Here is a 20,972-nt window from a genome sequence, read left to right as displayed (position 1 = left end):
ACAGATTCTTATAAATAGATTCAATAAATTGTATGAAAAATAGGACCTTGGAGAAAGTGGTGGTTACACCATTAAATATTAAAAGCACACTTACCACCTGTCTCAATTGAGACAAAAAAGGAAATGTAACAAAGCAATATAAAAGCTTCAAGACCTTTATAGTATAAGTCAAAAGAAAATAAGGACTAACAAAATAGAAACAGTGTTGACTACATATATGTACAGAGATTGACATGTCAGGTTTAGTTAAAACAAGTCAAAGTACAAAAAGTCTAATCAGTATCAAAACAAATAAAAGGTGATCAAGATAGAAAATGTTGATTCATGATAAATGAAGAAAGAGAAAAGGAAATATCCATTACTGAACTTAGAAAAGAAAATGAAAGTAGGTGTCATGAAACAGACTAAGGTGTTTTCTGCCCTTTTTAATTCCTTCTCCATCAAAAAGTTTAGTTGCATAGCTAGATTTTTCATTTAATATGTGTAGAATCTGCAATGCGAAGCACGTGAGTAAAGTTGGTTTAGAGGAGTTAGATGCATTGCAGACCCTGATGGAAAACCCACCCTAAATTTTTTCTAAAGCAAGGCAGAGTAATCACTAAAACAGAAATTATTATTTTCAAAAAGGTGGAAAGGCTGGGGTAAGTCCCAGAAGAATTAGAATTAAAGAAATGGAAGCTGTCTTTATTGAAATAAGAGGGGAAAGGACTTTTGAGCAGACTGGCTTTTAGAAAGGCACCTGTCTCAAAAAGCCAGGAAAACATAACATGTCCTAAGGTAAATACACAGAAACCAATGTTCAATTCTGAAAGTTGCACCTTGACATTACTGGAGACCCAAGAAGTTTCTCTTGGTACTTTCACAGATGTAATTGGATTGGCATGGTACAATTTCCAAGAATAGAGAAACCAACAGAATTTAAGAAACTTGAGATGTGTTCCCTCTCAGATGCAGGACTGAGACTTCAGCTTGAAGACCTCGGTCCTGGGGGCAGATCTAGGAGTTTGGGATTACAGCAGGGGAATTTGCATGTCTTTTCATTTGGGGGTCTGATTCAAGCTGGCACACCACGATTAACTGCAAAGTCTCAGATGGTTTTTATTTTTACATATTTATTTTTCCCTGCCACAAGATACAAACTAGGATGTTTAGTTAGAAAAACATGTTTAATTGTACTCTGCATAAACTTCCATTTAGAAAGAAAATGTTTTTCAAATAAAGTTCTTTAAATGTTTTGTGCAACATCTGGACTTTTTTTTTGTATAAAGGATCTGAAAAGAATTTAGAATCCCAGACTCCTTGTGGTTCTCACATCTTCATAAAAAGGCAGATACTAGAATGTGCTTGCTGCTGGGAACTGACACTTCACAATTAATAAGGGAGGAAAACGTCTCCTACTAAGCACAGGTTTGATCCCGTAGTGCCTAGGAGTTTTGCCTGAGGGTCTTTCTGAAGAGGACTGGGAATTGTATGCAAGATGGGGAAGGGAGCTTTAAAAGATTGTTTCCTCCTGCTATCCCCTGGTGCAGGGGCTGAGCCCATTCATCCTGGCATGGCATGGCCTGTGTCACAGTGTGCACGTGCAGCATTCCTGTGGGCACTGGAGACAGGAGGGCGTCCTCCTGCAGCCGCCATCCTGACAGGTGCAGCACAGAGCAGAAGCCCATACACACAACAATCATGCAGATTATATTCCCCAGACTACTTAGATAAATGCAGTATGATCCAGTCTCCTCACTTTATCACAACTCCTAAACTTTATTTGTTGCTTCCCAGGAAGATCTGATTTCTGAAGGCAAATGATGATATGAAATCTTAATCTTTGTTGAAAAAAAAAGAAAAAAAGAAAGTATCTTATAAACTCTTACACTTCTGAAGAAGGTATAAAAAGCACAAGCTGTAAGGGTTCAAAACCAAAAAAGGCAAGAACCAAGTTTTTAGCATTTCTTCTACTACTTTGGAGTTAACCTTACCCCTTTTATGGGCTAGATCAACTAAAATATTGTCTTGGGCTTTCAATCCATGCTCTACTCCTATTCTCTACAGTTTGAAAATTATAGCTGCTTTGAAGATAAATGAATTCTAGTCCAGGGCTAGAGAAGAATAAAAACTTTCAACAGTTTTCAGGAATACCAAAAATTTAGGTCCTATATCCCTTAGAATGGCAGTGGTAGCCAAGTGTTTAACTCTTCTAAGCTCCTTTGCAAATCTTACCTGAAATCTCTGTTATATGTAAGTGTTTTGCCTGTTGAGCTGAAGGACCAGAATCGACTCTTGCACAGTATGTTTCTTATAATTACTCACAATGGGAGGCTGCACTGACAGCCAACTCTGGGAGGTATTTCTGAGTCTCTGATTTCTAACATTCTTCACTTTCTCACCCTATGGTATGAACAGACTGCCTTATATTGCTGACAATTTATGTTTTCCCTCTATCACCCACCTACGTAACATCTATGTTGAGCATTTACGTTTACACTAATAGCCCCTGAGAATCAATTACCATAAGAAGATCTGTTTCTTTACACTTCAACTGATGAATCAGTCATAGGTTAAAACAAGAGGAGGTAAAAAGCCAGCATGTCTGCACAGATTTTCTAAAAGCCCTTTACTTAAAAATACTCTGGATACAGAGTTTTTTTTTTCCCTGTCATGTGCATGCTCAATATTATTTTACCAGCCTTAGAATCTGCTTTCATAAATGAATTGAGCAGAAAAGCACTCAGTATTAAGTGTATATTTTACACACTCCACTACTGTGTAGTATCCCCATGCTGCAGAACACAGGCTGTTTAGTTGGCACTCCCTGGTGGAAGGAAGCATGATAGCAAACCGAGCTTAACTTCAGGCCTGAGGTTGTAAATATGGCAATGTGAGGAGGACAGAAAAAAATCTTCTGATTTCTCAGCCACCACTGATTATTGACCAGCCCCAGATAGAGTTTTTCCATGGAGATTTTGTCCGTCTCTCACACACAGAGAGGGGTTTGTGGATCTGTTGATGTCTTTCCCCTTCTTTCTAAAATGCTCTCAGTGATAAAGTTCTGCAACAATGAGTCCTTTCTACCCTTCCCAAAGGTTTTTCAGATGTGTGGAACCATCACCTGTACAGAATGTGATGTCTGTCCTGATTTTTCTTTCACAGAGCAAAAATGGCTTAAAGAACCTTACTCAGACTTCTAAAATAGATCTCAGACAGCCGAAGTTGCCCAAAAACTGATTATTATTTTACCATTTCAAATATTGTTTAGAAATGCCTTCACTTTCTCATTGCTGACCAAATACTCCTTATTAGAAGATGCAGTTATGTCCCATAAGTTTCCTGGCATCTGTGTGCATTTCCAGAATCATTTATACTGTGGCCATAATAGTCTGAGTTGCAAAGCAGTCTAAAGACAGGCACCTGCCCAGTGGCCTTTCTCTGCTGCACATAATTTCCTTACAACAAAGACAATCCAAGCCCCAGGTCCTGTCACCTAACTGGCACATTTCCATAAGCAAATGTACAGATGTACACTTATCATACTTTCCTGGGAACAAATAGCTTCCATTCACAAAATATTGAGAAGAACTTGGATATTCATTGGCAGTGTGATCCTATTAGCCAAATACTGCCTTTCTAACCTTGATTATATAGGTGCAATCACAAAAGAGGCGCTGGATGAACAAAGGCAGTTGCCAGGAAACACTGGCAAAATGTTTCCTAAGCACAGGCAAAATCAGCAAAAATTCATATGTTAATGCAATTTAAATGCCAATCTCAAAGCTCTCAAGATCTTCCTAATTCTGAAGTTCACAGTGAGGAATTTATAAAACTATCAAAGGAATCTCTTTTTTTGGATCAAATCCATTTCAATTTAATTAAACATCCTGAAAAAATATTTTGTAAAAGACAAATATTTTTAAAGTTATTGCAAGGCAACATTGATATGTTTGATTTCCATCTGAGAAGTATAAAAACCATATGACTGCTGTTCATAGTTACAGTCTCTCAGCAATTTCCCAATTATAGCTCCTTATTTAAGAAGTGAAAAGACTATTTTCAAACCACTTGTCTCTTGTCTTATACATTACTATCAGTATTGAAAACGTAAAAGAAAATTTTATGGTCAGCTTTTAGCCTTAGTTCCAGGTATCTAAGGCTCATATTGTGACAATGTCTAGAAGACATATAAATGAAATCTCTGTTTACAATGCAACCACAGTTAAAAAGAATTGGAGAAATATCTGAGTCACTAAAGTCCGTAACTTCTTTGACTTAAAGCACTTGCAGGGCACATCTGCTTAGAGAAGAGATTGCCTTTTTATATAAACACTTATTTTTGGAGTGGAACCATGATGCAAATAACTCCAAATAAAGCAGGGAGACAACCTAACTAGAATTAATGTCTTGCAGAGCCAAAAAATTGATGACAGCAGGAATCAAACTACAACTATAAACAGGCAGCACCGTGCACAGCACTGAGGCAGTGAAGGTGTGGCTGGTTTGTTACTTAAGAGACTGCAATGCATGGAGTCAACTCCTCTTCCTGCCAGATTTCCTGTATTGATGGAGTGTTCTGGGCAGAGGGACTGGGATCCTGCTTAGGTACTCCTGGGATAGGTACATCTCTGCAGCTGTCATGCCCCATTAAGGGAACTCTATTTTATTCCTAAATCAATCAGAAGAGGGGAAATGCTAGGGTCCCCCATACAGTGATTTAGCAAGATGTTATCCTTCCCTTTACTGCTAAGTAGAGCTGCATGTCAGCTGCAAACACTCAAAGAAACCCCTATTGTATTTTTGCCTGTTAACTCAATTTTCAAGAGAAAGAGCTTTCAATATTTGTGTTTTCACAATGAGCGAACACTTATATACCTGCCTTTGTCTAGTACTAATGACATTCGTAATTAATTCCAGGAAAATATCAACTATGTCTCCTTTGTAAGGATTTAAGGATTTTGGCCTCCACAAGTGGCTGCTTTCTCTTACATTCCATGGGCAAGATCCAAAGTCCATAGAGTCAATTGGACTTGGACAAGTGTGTTTTGGCTGGGGTCATGCATGTCCAGGTTACTTGGCATTCATTGTTAGTGAAATTACTCCTCTGCTGTCATGCCTGTTATCCATTTTCCCCCCATAAAATTATGCATTAATCTTTCCAGTACTAATTTTCAGGTATCCTTCACCTTTTTCATATGGTCCATGGACTCAGCTCACATTTACATTTGCTTGGTGTTCATACATGGCCGTGGTTGAGTTCACATCCTCCTGGTAACACATTTAACTGGGGTAACCTGAGCGTGCAGCTGACCCTTGGCTTTCCACATTGTTACATTCCAATTTGATCTCTTCAAAACTGTTCTTTGTTATAATAGTATATTTGCAGGTTCACTTTCCTTTGCTCACATCACCCAAACATGCCTTGGGTAAACCAATGAAATTTAGTCCTCAGGGTTGCTAATTCCACAGTTTTTCATAAACTGCAGGAAATACCACTTTGGTCTACTTACTCCTTCTTCACCATTTTGCTGACAGCCATGCTTAAAGTAATGCAGGATATTTTAAAGTAACATAAATAAATGGGAAAATGACACTACATCAGCCTAAATGCTGTTCAGGAATGATGCAGAACAAATAGGGAAAATATCATATATGTAAGTCATTTGTGAAATCAAGTTAAAATTAATGACAAACAAAATTGAGTTCCCTTTGTGGTTGATTTCCATTTAGCTGCACCCAACAATAAAATAGTTATCAAAGAAAGCTACCAATTAGATTTTAATTCAAAACATTTCCAGAAAAAAACAGTTCCCAAATCTCAATTGATATCTCTCCAACAACATCCTAATTGCAGCAAGTTGGTGGTAAAGGGGAAGAAAAAAAAAACTGCTTTAAATGAAAAAAATGTATTCCGTCTGCTGGAGCATGCAGGATCCTTTCCTTAATTATTCCCAGGATTTCCCCTGTACATGAGCTTCCGCTGAAGATTATATATAGACAGATAAATATGTCTGTGTTGTCTGTGCATGTGCATACACACATGGATGTGTGCTGAGGGAAAGAGACAGGAAACGTTATTGTTTCAAAATCTAAGGAATTTATCCAATGTTCCACTGATTTCTCATGAAGCAAAGGTTCTACTGGGCAAAGGTTAAAAAGTCCACAGTATTCAGATCTCAGGATTTTCTTCCATTTAGTTTTATCAAGTGGCATGCCTTCTTGAAATGGTCTTAAGAACAGTCAGGAATTTGCAGTCACCTATAATGAGACTCTCCAGAACCTATCCAATCTGACTTTTCACTGTCCAAACCCAGAGTAAAATATGTCACCTTAGCCAGGAAATGCAGCAAAATTTATTTTTCCTCTATTTTCCTGTCTGAAGTAGACAGACCCATCCCATGATTATGCCTTCATCTAAATGAGACCAGACTCTTCTGAAACCTCTCAGTCCTTGCCATTTTCCTCTGTCCACCATTGAAATCTGTTGACAGCCCTCTGCAAAGTCCTAAAATTGAGAAAGATGACACTGAGACATCTAAAGCCTGATCTGCCTGGCAAGAATATGCTCCACATGATGGAAAACCTTAAAATTATTCTTTATGATTTAAGCAGAAACTTCCAAGCAGATGATCAGTGATGTATTTGAGACATGCAAAATCAGCACTACATTATCTAGGAAGAACTGAAGATACTTGACCACCTTCTAGACTGCAAGGTAAGAGTACTTTTTTTTTTTGTTTTGTTTTATTACAGGTCAATGTGTAACAGACAATATCTTAACTCTTGCTTTCCTGCTTGGAAACCGTGTAACCCTCTATAAATATTTAACCATTCTGAGCTGGATTTTTAAACATCATCTAGCATTTGAAAATATGGTTATAGTGCACATTCCAGTCCCCCCAGTACAGTGGTATTGCACTGCTGGGAAAGATGGATTATCAAACTGAGGATGAGGCAAAGGTAAGAAGACATTGCTGAAAATCCTTTTCAAGAAAGGACTTGATGATCAGCATGCAAGGAGTGCAACAGATATTTATCAGCTGATGGTGTCACAAAATCAGGGGGTTTTTTTGCAGTACATGCATACTCTAAAAAATAATCTCAGTAACACCAGTCAGCGCACCTCCTGAAATTCCCCTTGCATTGAAATTTTTAAATCTGATTGAAGCCCTGGAGAAACTGGTGCCATTGATGTTCTTGGCAGCCACAGTTTCTGGGAGATGAAGGTCTCATCGGCTCCCCTCCAGCTCTTAGAGTTAAAAGAGAACAATGTCTGGGTAGATTTTGATCTAGAGTGGAGCATATTTTAGGTTCTTCTCACAGGGTTCTAGAAGCATCACACCAAGCTTCACCAGGGGAGGTTTAGTTTGGAGATCTGGAAGAATTCCTTCATGGAAAGGGTGGTTGAGCATTGGAAGGGGCTACCCAGGGAGGTGGTGGCATCACTAACCCTGGAAATGTTCAAGAAACAGCTGGATGCGACACTTAGTGCCATGGTCTATTTGACAATGTGATAATTGATCAAAGGTTGGACTTGACAATATTTGAGGTCTTTTCCAGCTTTAATGATCCTGTGATTGCACGTATGGTGTATTAGTGGGCTTAAAGGGTCCCACTGTGATAATTTCCTACATAACACTTCTAAAAGAACAATTGAGGGATGTCTGAGGTCCTACACGTCTGTACATGAAAGAATTATCTGAAAATTATAGCAGTAAAGAAACAAACTTGGGGCGTGTTCTCTTTATCACAATATACCTGCTTTACTTTCAGAAGGAACTCAACCAGTGTGAAAGAACCTTGATCTTCTCAAAAAGGCATTCATGAAGAGTCTGGCATCCTTGTTACATATTTAATTAACTCTTGCAATTTCAAAAAAACTCAGCTTGTGTCTAGAAGATGCTTGTGTCCATAAGATGCCATCTCTGTTTTTCTGGCTTGCCTTTCCAATTTAGTTTAATTTTCCATGGTTAAGAAATGTATCTTTAAATACCAGAACAATTTATGATTATGTGAAAGGAATTTTTATAGATTGTGCTTTCATTTGTTTAGTAGGAAAAAAAAAAGAAAAAGAAAAAAGACAGGAAAGAAGATACTTGGTGTCTCCAGCAGAGTAACAGAATGGAATCAAAAAATGTCAGTACAGGCTTGGGCACATCCAATTTAATCATTATATCCATTCAAAGAAGTTCTAACACTGTTCTTTGTAATGTCATGTCCCCAGTAACCTTTTCTTGGTCAAATCCACCCACAGAAAAACACAGATTGCTTCCCTTTCATGTAAAGGTATGTTAAACAAGTGACAAAGCAATGCCTTTTAACAACTGCAAAGGCTGTTTTAACAGGGATCCTACTTGCCCCCCATTCTACAGCTAAAGTCAGCAATGAAATTTGGTTATAAATTTGAATATTCATGTAGTTCTAGATTATTTGAGTTCAAGTGTTTTGATCAGAAGTGCCTTTGGTGTTCCAATGAATGTGATAAATAAGGAGCCCTGCCCAAGTGTTAAGTCTCAGCAGAAACTAAATTTACCAGCTATTGTCACAGCCACACATAAAACAAATGAGAGGTGGAGCTGCCTCTTATAAATATTTTCTGTCTTTCATCAGAGGAGTGTGGTCTGAATAATAGCTCTGACAGAGACCAGCATGTCTAAGATCAAGGCTGCAACACATACCAACAGGCCAGAGGGGAAAATATCTCATCTAAACACCAAACAGAAAAATCCCTTGTAGCTGTGATTATCAGACAGACAGAGAACTGCACTCTGGAAGGTTATTGAGGCTCATTGTCCCACCCCCCTACTATTACACTCTATCTACAAGAAAGACACGGAAGTCACACACCAGTACCCACAGACATCCGCAAGTATTGACTTCATTAAAATCATATTGTGCTTTTTTTCTCTCTGTTTTTTTATCTGTAGGAAAGTGTCCTCTCCGGATGTTTTCTTCCCCCATTTCCCTTTTTAAGATGCTGAGGACTCTGCCTCCTTCTTCCTGTGGGTAACCAAAAGAAAACCCACAAGAAAAGGTCATCATTCGATCCCTGCTTTGTCTCTCACTATAATAATATGATCTTCCTCTACATCACACGTTTATATGCTTGACATCTATGCTTGACATTTAGTAATAAAACTGAAGTCATAATCTGCTTTCAGTTAGAAGACTCATCTTGAAACCCTTTGGTATTCTTGTCAAAAATAATAATTGCTCATTGTCAACATTAACCTCCTTGAGCCCACAGATCCATCATTCCCATTGCACGACTTAACAAACATTACTGCCTACAAAAAGCTGCTGTTGAGGTAATGGATGGCACACCGTAGCTGTTACAGCTTACTAGATGTTCTTATAGTAGTACTTCATGGTAACATTATCTGGGAATGGTTCAAAACAAGTCCTTAGTTACAGTAAAAAAATAGAGGTTTTGACAGAATTATAATAATTCTCAAAAATCCTCATTTGTTAGTGCCACATTAATAACATATTAATAACAATATTAAAATTAAATTAAAACAAAGTGCCACATATTAATAACAATACCCATGCAGGTTCGTTCTTTTAATGTTTTTAACCAGAAAGTGAAGTTGTTGTACCACATAAAGTATTTATGTGAAGTGGGATAACACTTGAGATAATAATCTTTCAGAGTTTTCCACAAAACTTTTCCAGTGTGCTTTAGGTAATAATGTCTCCACCTCAATACTTTAGGATATCTGAGGTACACAAGGAAAGTTGGAAACATGAGAGAAAGGTCTAGTATGTAATTATTGAGATCAGTTTAGAAATAAAAATAATTAAATTACCGCCAGATTTTTTAAGAAACTAGAAATCTGGCTAGACGTCCATTTGAATAGATGAGAAAGTATAATACACTTCAGGGTCAGAAATTCTGCCCATTTAGAAAAAAACCCAAAGAATTACAAGTGCTTTCTCCACAAAACACTCTGAAAAGACATTAATTCTCTGGATAAAAAACCCAAGCAAACAAAGAAACAAACAAAGAAACTAACACCCCAACCCAAAATGGACAAGTTGTAAATGCTGCTCATCAAATTTCAAACCAAGAATTACAGTACAATTATTTTGCTTCTTCTTGACTCGGTTGTCTTTATGCTGGGTAAACTGAAGGGAAAATTCCTGCTTCTGCCTGGGCTTTTTCATTAGGACCCAGGAAGTAACTGACTACAAGAAAAATGGTTTTCCTAGAATTGTTTGAGACTCTACAACTTGCCTTGCTATCTATTTCAAACATTTCTTTGAGTTCAAGTTTCTTAGTTATATTAGTGGAACTACATGCAAAACCAGGGCTGTGTAAGACAAGAGAAGACAATGTAACTGGTACCACACAACACTAATGCCAAATGTATTTATACTTCTACAGTGTAATTACATGAAGCTCATTTTGCAAAGACAACCATCTAATGTCAGTTGTGTTGTTACAAATAAAGGTATCAATTGACAAAAAAATATTGGACTAATATGTGAAGGGAATCAGTACAGTTTGACAACTGACACCCAAATATACATTTTCAGTCTCACTTTATTAGAAATCTAACATCTCACTAAAGGAGGTTATTTGGTAAAAAAAAAATCAGGCTGATAAATTTATGCTGATTGAGGAAGAAAGGGCCACCTCTGATAAATTCTGCTCCTTCTCCCTATGTCCCACTGGTTGGGATCTCAGATTTTCCCATACCACATGCAGCAGAGCCATGCAGACATACAGCACACCCATTTACAGGCAAAAATACCCAAGGTACTGGCCCTCCTATATTCCTGATTTTTGATCTGAAAGACAACCAGAGGTGTTGACAGCCTGGACAGGCTTACACCCATCAGGGGTGGCCACTGCTGAGAGGAATGCTGCTCAGTGTGCATGTTCCTGTTATTCTAGATCCCAAATGCCCCCTCCTATGCTGCACTGGAGGAATCAGTGCAGAGGGTATGTGATCTCAAAGTACCACCTTCTCTAAGGTCAGTTTATTGCTTAAAATGAGGGAGCTTCAGAATCACAAAATACCCTGGCAAAAATCAAGACTTGTGCTCAGGCTAGCCATCAGCAGTGTGCCCCCAAAAAACTCAAAGAAAGCTGTATTCAGCTACAAAAAACACATTCAATTCACTTCACAGAGAGTTTAGTGTTGATTTGGTTAGTGCAAATGTGATATTTGCGTCAGATTCTTGTGTCTTTAGAGTAGGTAAGGGAAAGGTCAGCCAGAAATTATTTCCTAACTGTTTTTTTAAGAGGGGCTGTCTGTATGTAGGGCATTGCTTGTAGAAATACCAGAAAAAATTGTAGGATGATGAAATGATATAAAGACTATCTAAATATATTATCTCTCATGTTAAATCTTCAGGAATTGCAGTAGCAATGAACAACTTTGTTTCTACACCAAATTACTATGGCTCCAAAAAGGTGGCCGTGCTGTAACTTGTGTCTGAACCTGGTAAGGGCTTTCTCCTGTTTTCTGAACCAAAAGCCCATTGAACTGTGCAGTCTCACTCTCTCCAGCCACCACTGCTTTTGAATAAGGTCTCATGTTTTTCCTGCTGTCACTGTGTGCTAACTGTCCTGCCTGCTCTTTCCCACTCTCCAAATCCTGTGAAAGCGCAAGAGAATTCTCTGTATTGAACTTGTGCTGGACTTAGTTAAAGCGACTGAGTGAGGTTTTTGAGGTGTGCTGCTGCACCACAATCTCCTTTTGTTTTATTCCTCTACTATCCTCACATTTTCTTTTAAGTTCTGAAAGACTTGTGCTGGGAACAGACTTGAAAAAAAGCCTAAGTTTTATTGTATCTCCTCTCTCTTTTCCAAGTTTCTAATAGGTGAGATTGGAGAGGAACTAAATAACATGAAACTGCTCATTACTCTCACAATGACAGCTTTGCAGCTCACCTCTGTGCTGGTTTTGGCAGGGGTAGAGTTAATTTTCCTCATTGTAGCTAGGGCAGGACTGTTTCAGATTTGCACTAAAAGGCTTTATAATATAAAGATGCTTTCATTCTTGCTGAGCAGCATTTACAAGGAGTCAAGGCCTTTTTTGCCTCTATTACCACCACCCCAACCAGTGAGGAGGCTGAGGGTGCACAAGAAATTGGGAACAGATAGAGATGGGACAGCTGACCCAAGGATGTCCCATAGCATGTGGCTTTATGGTCAGCACATCGAGCTGGGGGAAAGAGGAGGAAAGAGGGAATGTTCAGAGTGATGGCATTTGCCTTCCCAAATCACTGTTACACATGATGAGGCCCTGCTTTTCTGGAGATGGCTGAACACCTGTTTGTGTTAAGTAGTGAATGAAATCCTTCTTTTTCTTTGTTTGAGGGCACAGTTGTTGCTTTACATATTAAACTGCCTTTATGTCAACCCACAATCCAAGTTTTGTGGCTTTTGCACTTCCAATTCTCTCCACCATCCCACTGAGGGAGACTGGCTGAGTGGCTGTGTGGGGCTCAGTTGCCAGCTGGGGTTAAATTGTCACACTTCAAGATTGAGTTACAAGAGGCTTAAAATGGGAGCCCACCAGCCCAAATAAAAGATTTACTTATCACCTAGTTAATCCTGGCTTAATCTTGCAAGTATTTGACAAAACATAATCACAAACAGGCCTGCATATGTGAAGAAGCCAAAAAACATCCAAGGATCAAAACACCAGTAATTACAATTTGCTGCAAACGTTGCCAATTTATATTACCTGCATCTTAAGTTATCAGTTTTCACCTCAAATTAATATACACTGAAAGGTTTTATAAATGCTACAGATATGTGTCTTTACCAAAGTTTGTGGTATCAGAATAATCCTTGTAAGCTCTACAAAGTGTCTGTTTCCAACAACATTTAGAGGAATTATAAAGACATTTTTACTTTTCTGATGTTTGAAGGTTTCACATTAGCTTGTTGATTTTAAAATACAATACAACCACTGACTATATTACAAGCTATTGAAAAAGCCACTTTATATCAGTCAGATCCATTGTCCAAAGGGATGATGGTTTTATTAGCTCACCTTTCACCTATGACAAAAACCTTGGATGCTTTGATCTGGTAAAAAAAAATGCAATTCTAGTAAAGAAGAAATATCTTCCTTATTAAGAAACTTGTGCACAGAGAAAAAAAGTACTATCAGTAGGACAGGTACCAATAATTATTCCTGGCTACTGAAAATGAGAAGTGCCTGAGTAGTGCCATCATAGAATTGTAAATCTTCCTATTTCCAAAATGTTGCTTTAGATAATATTTTTGCAGTAGTGTGCTTTCTAATTCAAGTTGCACTGGTTTAACTGGGGTAAAGCTGTTAACATACACAGTTAACTACATGAGGAAGGGTTATATGAAGGGTTTTGTGCACTGACTGCCTCCACAGCTTATGCAGGTCACTGAGGAGTATCAGACTAATCACAAAAGTAATTTCACTGGTGATAGCTTATACATACAAAAAGACTTAAGACTCAAAGATGCAGGGTTTTTTTGCCCTGCTGAGCTACCATGCATCAATAAAAAACTTACACAAATTACCTGGTTTTAATTTGCTACAAGCTAAAGTATGCACTCTACTATGAGGTATTTAGTTAAATTACAGTATTCTTGGTTGTCTCTGTATTTTTGACCTTACCAACTTGTAGTTAAAAGCAGTTATAAAAGTTTATAAGACAACTGGTGACAAATATTTAATCTAACTTATTTAAATAGCAAAAGAATAGCTTTTTTTTTGCAAAATCATTAATAGAAGACAAGATTCTCTAGACTCTTCAGGGAAGAGCTATGCAATATTTAGCAAATAAAAAATATTTGTTAATTGCAACCACTGTCTCTAATATTTAATGGAGTTTTGTTTTTCCAAGCACAATGACAAATAAGATTTTACCAGGGTTTTTTTTTCCCTTTTTAAAGCAAAACTTTCCACAGAAAGAGGATGCTCCCTACCTATTTTAGCTGTCATCATAGAAGACAGTACACAACTCCATACCATTTCCTCTCTGCCTTTCACAGCTTGAAGCCTGATATTTAAGGCAGGGGATTAGACGGAACTCAGCTGTCACAACGTTGTTCTCTGAGTGTGGCTGGCAGAGGAGCTGGCTGTGTCTCTGGGGCAGTTAGAGCAGGGGATCACACAGCACAGGGGCAAATCTCTAGCTGGCATTAGCTGCTGCCATCCCACTGAAGTGCCTGCCCCCGTGCTGATCCAGGGTGGCTGTGGCTCTGAGCTGCTGCCCAGATAGATGTGCTCCAGCCTCTGCCACCACTGGGCAACTCTTCCTGGACTGTAGGGCTGGGAGTAACCATGGCAATTTGGATCCCACTTTGTGAGAGCCGCTGGCACCCGCCAACTTTCTAATGGCAGAGGAAGAAAGGAGCACCATCAGCACAGTCTGCTCACGCTGCTTCTGTTTGTGATGCTGACACTTGATGTCCTGAAAGCCACTGCCATTGCATCCTTCCCTGTTGGTGCCACTGCACATCCTTAGGATAAAAGCCAAGCACTCTCCTGCTGAGATAATTTTAACCCCTACACTCCCTCAAAATAAAGAATCACTGATTCAGGCAGAGACACAATTTCTGTAGAACTCCCAGCTTACTTAAAACAATCACTTCAAAGGCATGGAAAGAATTTACACAGTATCATAGGATAAGCAGTCCTATTAATTCACAGTATATTAGCTGAAAAGCTCTTGTTCTGTAGTGACAAAAACATTGATTTTCAATTAAGTTGTTGAATGTATTATCTCATCTCCTCAAAATACTTCCTTTTTTGTGTTGCCTGCCTTGTTTCCTGACTTCCTAGTTACAACTGTATATTCACCTGCTTACACTAGACATAACAGTAGCTTCCATATTACAGATGTTTTTCCTTTTTCTTTTTTTCTTTTTTGTTTTTTTAGGGGAAGAATCTGAGAAAGTCAAGGGTTTGGCTCTGTAAAACCTCATCAATAGAATTTTGGGGTTTTCCATGGAATTGAAAGAATGGAATGGAAATGGAATTTCCTGTTCAGGTGCTTGTTCTGACTGACTCACTGAAACTGGGACTGGTGGGGGTAATTTTAATGTGCAACTTCTGACCACCTCCAATATTTCTCAATACACAATACTCATGCATCCTTCAGCCTCTCTACATATTTCAACCACCTACGTTTGTTACTTTGGGTTTTTGTGACAGTTGCTGCTTTTCTCCCATGATCTCTTTTATCTTTCAAAAAAAGTTTAATGAAAATTGATAATCTTTTCTAAGTTTAAAAAATATCTGTCAGGCTGTAACAAGAGGAGACATAATTTTTCAGGACCTTGTTTTCCCAGCTAGGGACTTTGGAGGAAAACTGGCTAGGCTTTGAATTTGCTTGGAGAGCTTGAAGTGGAAATAGATTATCTGAAGACTCAGACAGCTCTTGAATCTACTTTGAAATTCCTTTTTGAAATAAGCTATCTTATGTTAGGGGACTTCTGTGAATGGATCACAAAAGTACTGTTAAAAGGTTTAGTGGACAAAACCATGCAGTTTTTAAATAGGGATTTATGCATGGCCATGCAGTTAAAATTATTTTGATATTTGGGTTGGGTTTGGTTGGCTGATGAGTTGTTTTTTTTTTGTGTTTGGTTGGTTGGATTTTTGTGTTTGGAATTTTTTTACTGTCTCTTAAAACATATGAAGTAATTGTTGTTTTTCCATCAAACACATTATCTTTGAAACAATGACTTACAGCTTGCTTCTCATTACACTGGTCAGTAAACACCAGGATAAACTCAGTATATTTTTCATTAAGTAAATATTTCTAAACTGCAGTTCTTTATCAGTGTATATTTTTTTCCAGCACAAAACAAAAGAGAGTAAATATTCTTTTGGCTGATGTTTTTCAAGCAACTCCTTAAAGTGCTGCTTTTAAAACATGCTACACTGGCCTATGAACATCAACACAGAGATTTGAAATAAATGAATTTAATAGCAAGAAGAGGATTGGGTCTGAGTTACATCTGTACTAGGATGGAAACACTGAGGAAAGTCTACTTTAAAAAAGCTCAGTTATTTTAATTATTGAAACATTCCAGCAAAAGCATTGAACAGATACTTTGAATATGTAATTGAACTTAATGCCCCAAATAAAAAAGAAAGGCACTGGTGCTGTTAACATCAAAGCTTGCATTCACAATCTAGGCCCAGCAACTGATAAGCTCCTTCTGAAAAAAAAAAAAAAAAAGAAAAAAGAAAAAAAAAAAGAAAAAATGGAGGAAAAAGGGGAAAAAAATCTGCATATTTCCATGTCACTTGAGTAAAACTGACATGATAAAAGCAAATATGTGAAGAAAGTAAAAGCAAAGTGGGGTCAGGTTCCAGCTTCCAGCAATACTGTAGCATACAAAGTCTTAAGTAATGAACTTCATTAAAAAGTAAATTAAATATTTCTTAGGCAGCTACAAATGAGACTTTTTTTCTATAGACTGTATTGAAACGTTGCTACCACAGTATCAAAGCAAATAAGCAACAGATACACAGAAAGCAATTCTGTTCAGATAGAGATTTCTATGTTGCTGCAAAGCACTAATGGTTAATATATAAAAGCTTTTTTTTTTTCCCTGTCAGATGAATTACATTAGTTTTGGGGGTTAATAAGAGAATTAATTTTCATTATAATCCACAGAGGGATTCTACTACTCAAGCGATATGTTAAGAATGACTAAAAAATATTACCTTAAAAATCAGTAATGTTACTACAAAATTTCCAGAGCAATTTTTATATTAGGCATATGATAGCCCTGAACTCTTTCCAGAGATGCCGAGGGCTTTCCCATTCCTACTATTTCTGTGGAAGGTAACATTTCTTGTCTTTCAACATGAGACTTTTCATGTAAGTACAAAAATACGTTATATACTACATGCAAACACATGCACATTTCCTCTTAAATATATTCAATGCACTTACAGATGGATATGGATCCATCAATCTTGGATATTAACTGTAATCCAAATATTGCTACTAGCTCAGGTAAACTTAACTGAAAGACTCATACACACCCTGGGTAAAGGAAAATTCTCATTCTACTTCAGTAGAGCTGCAAAAAATATTCTCAAACCAGACATCTAAATAATAATTCCCTCTCAAATAATTTGTTTGGCATTGTAGGACTTGTGAAATCCCAGATAAAGAAATGAACAGGAATTACCTTACTTTTTTAAAATAAAAGAAATTAACAGGAATTATCTTACTTTTTAAAATGAAAAATCTATATACTAAAATACATCAATTTCAGAAAATATCTGTTCTCCTGAGTCAATCTTGAAAGCACAAGCTATTTTTGTGTGATTTTTTTTTACCCATAGAAATTAATAAAGTCTGATAATTTACCTCTTTTTCAAAATTATCTTTTCAATTTCAAGCAGATTTTTTTTCCTTCTAAAGCCCTTTTAATTCTGTTTCTAGGACTAGAAGTCAAGAATACAATAAGCATGCAACTTTCTGAAACAGGGGAATGTATAAACACAGAGCAAGCCAGTTTTCAGTCTTTCAATAACACACACCACCCATTACCCACAAAATGAACAATTGCCAAGGTATACAAATATCTCTAAAAGGTAGATTTACTGTGGTCAAAGAACCATGTATTCTTCCAGGGGGTAGGATCTGAAGAATCCAATGGATTAATCATGAATACACAACCTCCCTTGTCCTTATTTCTGAAAAAATAGAAGTCAGCCCAGCACAGGGGCACAGTGTCTGGATGACTATGCTGAAATTCACTTCCACTTGCTCCAAATGCAGCAACTGCTCTAATATATTTCTTCATGGGAAGCACACAGTCAATAGTGTGCTTTTTCACAGTCCCAGTTATGACAAAAATATTACAGTTATCATTTTGAATTTCAGATAGCCCATGCTAATATATCTCAAATCAACAAAAATAATGATATCATGAATATTGTATTTTTATATATATTGAACATATAGTTAACAGAAATAAGTCTTTGTATCTTGGCTTGACTGATAGCCATGAGGGCAACATCAGTATCTAATGCGTTTTAAAAAATACTGTGGCTAGCTATGGATCAATTATTTTTTCAAAAATGAAAGAGCACATCTCTAATTCTTTCTCAGGGGGAGGAAAAAACCCTAAAAAACAACATGGCTGGGCCTACTTTCTTTTTAAAAAGGCATTTTCTAGGTTGGCAGAGAGTGGAATTGCAATTCAACCCTTGCCAAGAAACAACTTGCTGTTCATCCAGAGTAGTAATTCAATACATGGAACTTGACACAGCAAAATACTAGAACATCTACTTAACTTAAGCACATGTTTAATCAATTTTCTGGGCAAGACACAGATCTGCTCACATGCTGCATTTAAACTGAAATCCATTGCTTAGCAAGCGGGTTTCACTCTCCATCACTTTGTGGAGGCTCAAAGTTATCCTTGCAGTAAATACTCTTTTATTTATTTAAAGTTATTAATTGATCATAGAATCAACACTACTTTAACTGTGATCTAATCTTTCTGAGGACAAATACATAGAGATTATGTATAAAGGCACACTATATATATTATCACATATATATTATAGTTGAAGGCTTCAAAGTGACCTAATTGCAGCCTTCCTACCCCTGAAGGGAGCCTACAAGAAAAAGGGAAAGAGACTATTCACAAGAGAAGGCAGTGACAGGACAAGGTGGAACAGCTTCAAACTGAAAGAGGGCAGGGTTAGATTAGATATTTGGAAGAAATTCTTTCCTGTGAGGGTGGTGAGGTATTGGCACAGGTTGCCCAGAGAAGCTGTGGATGCCCCATCCCTAGAAGTGTCCAAGGTCAGGTTGGATGGAGCTCTTGAGCAGCCTGGGATAGTGGAAGGTGCCCTTGCCCATGGCAGAGGGGTTGGAACTGGGTGATTTTTAAGGTCCCTTTCAACCCAGGCCATTCTATGATGGTGACTCTATGACATACACCTCTCTACATTTTATGTATTTAATACATACTAGGTATATCAGATGGAAATGCAATCACGCTCCATCCAGTGAAAGTTTTGCCAAAGACTACAGAAGTGCCATGACAGTGATGAACAAGTTTCCTGTGTTTAAAATGAACTTCTTCTGAATATACCAGATATACACAATTTCTTTTTAAAGAAAGGATACATTCAGTTGATAATACAGTCAATTCCCATTACTGATTCAAAAGCAGTTCCAGGTATTTTATATCCATGTCTGAATGTTTGTGACAGATTCTTTGAACTTTCAATCATAATTCACATATCCTATAAACACTTTTCAAAGTCTTTGTATTCTCTCATGCTGTGTGAAAGACCTTGTGAAACTGTGAGAAAATAATGATTTTTCACAATATACAGTGGATTACAGAAAGCACATTGGGGAAAATTTAAAAGTAATAATTTTGAGTACACAATTTTTTTCAGATAGATTTTTTTCTTTTGGACGTAGATCAAACTAAACAAGAAAATTCTACACCTTTCTAAATTTAGATTCTTAGTATACCATAAATCTTTTCCAATTCACCAATACAGAAATATGGTTGAAATCTGATTGTCTTTAATGTTTGTGCCAACTGGCATATGACAAAAATGTTCATGATCAGAACCTGATCCAGTTTCTTTATTAGCTTCACTGAGAGCTGGACAATTTACTACATATGTAGGGCAGAGAAGAGAATGTAATTCTAGGCATAAATGTCTACCTATTAGAAAATATGTAGCAGCAATTATCTAAATATGTCATGCAGCAGATACGTACACTACATGCAACAAGCCAGACATGCAGCACACACAGTTGGAAAAGGCTTCACACATGGTGTGGCTGCACAGGTGAGGAGGGAAGAGTCATCCCAAAGGCTTGTGCAAAAATAGCAGGGACCAGAGGTCCAAAAGATCCTACATGTTTGTAGAGTTGGTAATGGCTGTGAAGCAAAATTTTCTGGAATGTTGGAAAAGCGTCCTGGGTTGTAAGATGTGGTTTGGAGGTATTCTATTTCCCATCTGTTAGAGATGGGGCAGTTGTCTTCTGTTAATTGGGGAGTTTTGTTTATCTCTTCCATGACCCATCTTCCCTCCAGGAAATCTCTGCTGCTCATGGGCCATGGAGTGTCCCTGCATGACTGATAAAATTACACCCTCCCATTGGGAGATGCTCTGCCCAGGGGGAGGAGCCAAGCATTCCTACCTGGATATAATCTGGGATTTGGAACACCGGGGTGGCTTTTTCCCGCTGGATTCCCAGAGGAAGACCAGAGATATCCACATCCTCACTTGAATTCCAGAGGAAAACTGCACCATTCTACAGGATCATTGCTTCAACAGAACCACACCTGCTACTCCAGGAGGACTGCAGCCACTATTTAATGGGACTGCTACCAACACTCTGACCAACAGGGTGTCAGGTTGTATTCTGACTCTCTCAGTGTTATTTTGTATTACTGCACTGTTTCTTTTATTTTTCTTTTCTTCCCTAATAAAGCACTGTTATTCCTACTTCCATATCTTTCCCTAAGAGCTCCTTAATTTCAAAATTACAATAATTCATAGGAAGGGGGTTTACATTTTCCATTTCAGGGGAGGCTCCTGCCTTCCTTAGCAGACACCTGTCTTATCAACCAAGACAAAAAGAGAAAGTGGACAGGGCTCAGACTTACAGGAGGATCTGAGCCTGGCACTGAGGCATTCAGAGCGGCAGAACGCTCCTGCGAGCTCAGACATTTCATGCTCTTGTTTCCAGGCCTGAGGCCCCTTCCCTCCAAGGGGCACTGCTCTGGGTTATGTCAGCTGAGCACAGAAGCACTGGTGAAACCCTCAGCAAAGCCACAAAAGCTCCCTGAGACCTGGCATTTCACATCTCCTGCAGAGCCAGTCCGCCCACTGCTCCCCTCTAAGTGTTCTTACAATTAAGGCACAATAAAAGATGCTGACATGCTGTGTAAGCATTGTTCCTGACTCTAGTTATCCCAATTATTTTTTATGTTTTCCCCTTAAATGAGAAAGACATCAGGTGGTAACTCAAAC

General features: G+C 37.9%; 2 long non-coding RNA genes across 2 annotated transcripts in view; one reads left to right on the top strand and one right to left on the bottom strand.

Moving 5' to 3' along the window:
• LOC134419403 (uncharacterized) overlaps positions 1 to 20,972 on the bottom strand; it is a 109,665-nt gene that overhangs the window by 15,748 nt on the left and 72,945 nt on the right. The window lies entirely within an intron of this gene.
• Positions 6,880 to 20,450, top strand: LOC134419852 (uncharacterized). The gene is made up of 5 exons (XR_010028173.1): positions 6,880 to 6,942; positions 8,910 to 9,016; positions 11,346 to 11,435; positions 14,869 to 14,979; positions 20,030 to 20,450. It is a non-coding gene; the product is annotated as an uncharacterized LOC134419852 (long non-coding RNA).

This window comes from Melospiza melodia, chromosome 6 (genome assembly GCF_035770615.1).
Source record: "Melospiza melodia melodia isolate bMelMel2 chromosome 6, bMelMel2.pri, whole genome shotgun sequence".
NCBI lineage: Eukaryota > Metazoa > Chordata > Aves > Passeriformes > Passerellidae > Melospiza > Melospiza melodia.
This window is presented reverse-complemented; position numbering and strand designations above follow the sequence as displayed.